Genomic DNA, 3,828 nt, shown 5'->3' with positions numbered 1-3,828 from the left:
ACTCACTCACACACACACGCTCCTCCTGCGCCGCTCACCTTCTTCCTGCTGCTGTCCTGAGCTTCTGCATCCGGATCCTCCGACAGAGCCACAGTGTTGCTGCTCTTCAGGTCTGAGTTCAGCTCTTTACCGTCCAGCGCTGCACTCTCTGCTAGCACCTCACACAACAGCGGTAAACACACACACACACACACACACACACTCTCTCACACACACACACATAAACACAGAGAAAGAAACACACGCACACACACACACACACACACACACACAGAGAGAGAGAGAGATCAGCTTCCTGCTTCCTGTGTGTGTGTGTGTGTTTCTGTCTCTGTCTGTCTGTAACGACTCCAGCTGCTCTGTAACACACACACACACACACACACACATACACTAATCAGTCATTCATGACAGTCACACTCAACAGTTTCAATGATGTTTAACAAAGGATGTTAAGCGAAAAGACACAATGACATTATTTAAACTCTGACATATATTTATCAAGACTGTACGGTATCTGTTGTACTGCAACTTATTAATGCTGATTATAATAAAAAAAGAAAGAAAAATGTTTCCAGAGCAGCTCATATAAAAATGAGACCTAGAAAAGAGCAAATATATCTGATATAAATACAGACAAAGAAAATTTGCAAATATCACGATGACATCATCAGCGTCAGTAACGCAGTGCTGAATAATCAGCGTGCTGCACGACGATTATTGCGATTATTTGGTCATATATTGCGATTTGAACTGCAATATGACATTGTACATCACTGCTGCTGAGACAAACATTCTCAAAAGCACATTAAACTCACAGCGCGAGTTCATGAGAAGCAGCGTTTACTGTGAAAACACACTGTTATCAGCTGCACACGTGTAAATGAACACAGTGACTCGCTTCACTGTCAAACACGCAGATTTAAAACAGCCTTCGATTTGATAATCATCATTTGTGACCCTGGAGAACAAAACCAGTCATAAGGGCCACTTATGTGAAATTGAGATGTATACATCATATGAAAGCTGATATTTAGATTTTTTTGCACCCTCAGATTCCAGATTTTCAAATAGTTGTATCTCAGCCAAATATTGTCCTATCCTAACAAACCATACATTAATGGAAAGGTTATTTATTCAGCTTTCGATGGTGTATAAATCTCAATTTCAAAACATTGACCCTTATGACTGGTTTTGTGGACCAGGGTTTCATATGTCAAATTACCATTATAACAGAAAAGACTGCAATGGTGATACAGTTATCATTTCCTGGAAATTCAATCAAAAATGGTTTATTTATTTGAAATAAAGAGGCCTGGAAAAATAAATACACTCAGGCCTTGACATTAACACCAGCCAACCCGCAAAATGCGGGTAAATTTCATCAGTGGCGTGTAACACGGTCGCTAGCCACTTTGGCGGGTTTATACACAGTAACAGAGCTCAACATTAATGCTTGTCCGGGAACAAGTGCTTTTTTGAAGGGACAAAACAGCTGCAAACAGAAAAAAACATACTGTGGTAAAAAGGTCGTTTTTGATATTTACAGCATAAAATATAGCCTAGTTACGCAACATAACAGGCCCAAGAGAGTGCAGTTTTCCCTAAAAATCGGTGCAAATTTGACATTTGTTTTATGCAAGAGATCAAACGAGTAGATAATATTAAGTGACTTACATTTTAGACACAATGTTGTCAATGTTGACTGTTTTTGCTCGATTTGGATAACGAAAACAGTTCCAAACAAAGATCACAGCACTGTCGCGCATCTCTGAGCAATGAATGATTCAGCATTTTTTAATTAATTGGGTGAGTCAATGATTCAATAACCCATCCATAAAGACAGGCACTTGCTTCATTCTTGAATGTATCATCTGTCTGAATGAATCGTTTAAATGAATGACTCAATGACTCACTCGTTAAGACAGACACGTGCTGCCACCTACTGGCGGATTACTTTCATGTTTAAAAGTAGCCTATCATTGCATTTTTTCCCTAACATTTCAAATTTGTATATTAAAAAACTGATGTAAAACACTAAGCTCATAACATTTATGCAGTTGTAATTTTGCATTGTTAATGCATTTCAGCATCATTAAACTGTCTGTGCATCTAAATGCCTTTAACTTCAGCTGCTTCTGTTTATTCTGCAGTTGAAAGATCGATTTTTTTGATACTGATTTAAATTTGATTGGTAACAGCCCTATAGTGTCTTTTTATAATAACCAAAATTATTAATAAAATGTAAGAATTTGATATGAAAGATGACACATGCATTTAATAAGGTTATAGGAGCACTGTCGCGCATCTCTGAGCAATGAATGATTCAGCATTTTTTAATTAATTGGGTGAGTCAATGATTCAATAACCCATCCATAAAGACAGGCACTTGCTTCATTCTTGAATGTATCATCTGTCTGAATGAATCGTTTAAATGAATGACTCAATGACTCACTCGTTAAGACAGACACGTGCTGCCACCTACTGGCGGATTACTTTCATGTTTAAAAGTAGCCTATCATTGCATTTTTTCCCTAACATTTCAAATTTGTATATTAAAAAACTGATGTAAAACACTAAGCTCATAACATTTATGCAGTTGTAATTTTGCATTGTTAATGCATTTCAGCATCATTAAACTGTCTGTGCATCTAAATGCCTTTAACTTCAGCTGCTTCTGTTTATTCTGCAGTTGAAAGATCGATTTTTTTGATACTGATTTAAATTTGATTGGTAACAGCCCTATAGTGTCTTTTTATAATAACCAAAATTATTAATAAAATGTAAGAATTTGATATGAAAGATGACACATGCATTTAATAAGGTTATAGGCAAAAATGACCTGGAAATCAATTTAAGTAAATTTTAGTATGCAGTAACTTAAGTCATAAAACCTAATTTCCCCTCTACAAAATTGTGGCCAGTGAAAATCCTGAGTGGCTAATAATTTTAAAAAACCACTAGGCACATTGGCTGGTGAGCAAAAAATTTAATGTCAAGCCCTGAATACACTGATGAAAGGTGCTTCAGATCACTTTCTCCAGACTCAAATCAAAAGATCAGATTATTCACATCAAATGAACGAATCAGTGAAAAAAATTATGAATAAACTGAAAACAGAGTTCAGACTCTGATTCTGATTGGATGAGACACTTTTATTTGCATATTGACTAATAACGTCAAATAACATTTGTCTGTTTTTGCTACTTGAATCTAAAGCATGCATTGGGATCTGTGCACAGCTGCAGTGATGTGAGTGATGTTTGATTTGCGCTCACCTTGAACAAGATGTCGGTGCACATGGCCTTCCCATGAGTGATGATGGGCTCCTGATCCTCACCTTTACCATCCCAGCAGTCCAGCTCCACACACCTACATATTATATGTTCAGAAATAATATGAGGAAAATGCTTTAAATAATCTCAAAAGTCAAGGTAATTCAAATTCAAAATGACTGAAGGTATAACACCAGTAGACTATTATTAACTATAAATGTTCTGTAAAAACAACAGCAGCTTTCAGTCTGTCACCGTGATGCAAACATGAAATATCAGACATACAGTAATAGTTACAGGTTTTTTATTCGCTTGCGCTGCTTTTCCATTGCTTTTTCTATGTAAAGAAAAAAGTGCATTGATGATATGACAGTCACCAAGACCATCACCACACGTGAAAACCAGAAGCCGTGGATGACAGCAGAGGTTTGTGGGCTGCTAAAGACCCGAGATGACGCATTCAGATCAGGAGATAAAGCAGCCCTCAAAACAGCAAGAGCCAATCTGTCCTGTGGCATCAAAAATGCAAAAAGGTCATATACACAAAAAATCAATA

The 3,828-nt window shown here is 37.0% G+C and overlaps 1 pseudogene; it reads right to left on the bottom strand.

The window, feature by feature from the left end:
- LOC107731597 (1-phosphatidylinositol 4,5-bisphosphate phosphodiesterase beta-4-like) overlaps positions 1-3,828 on the bottom strand; it is a 72,026-nt pseudogene that overhangs the window by 35,152 nt on the left and 33,046 nt on the right.

This window comes from Sinocyclocheilus rhinocerous, unplaced genomic scaffold (assembly GCF_001515625.1).
Source record: "Sinocyclocheilus rhinocerous isolate Xijiao unplaced genomic scaffold, SAMN03320098_v1.1 scaffold5236, whole genome shotgun sequence".
Classification (NCBI taxonomy): Eukaryota; Metazoa; Chordata; class Actinopteri; order Cypriniformes; family Cyprinidae; genus Sinocyclocheilus; species Sinocyclocheilus rhinocerous.
Note: the sequence above shows the minus strand (reverse complement) of the source record. Positions and strands in the feature narration are given on the sequence as shown.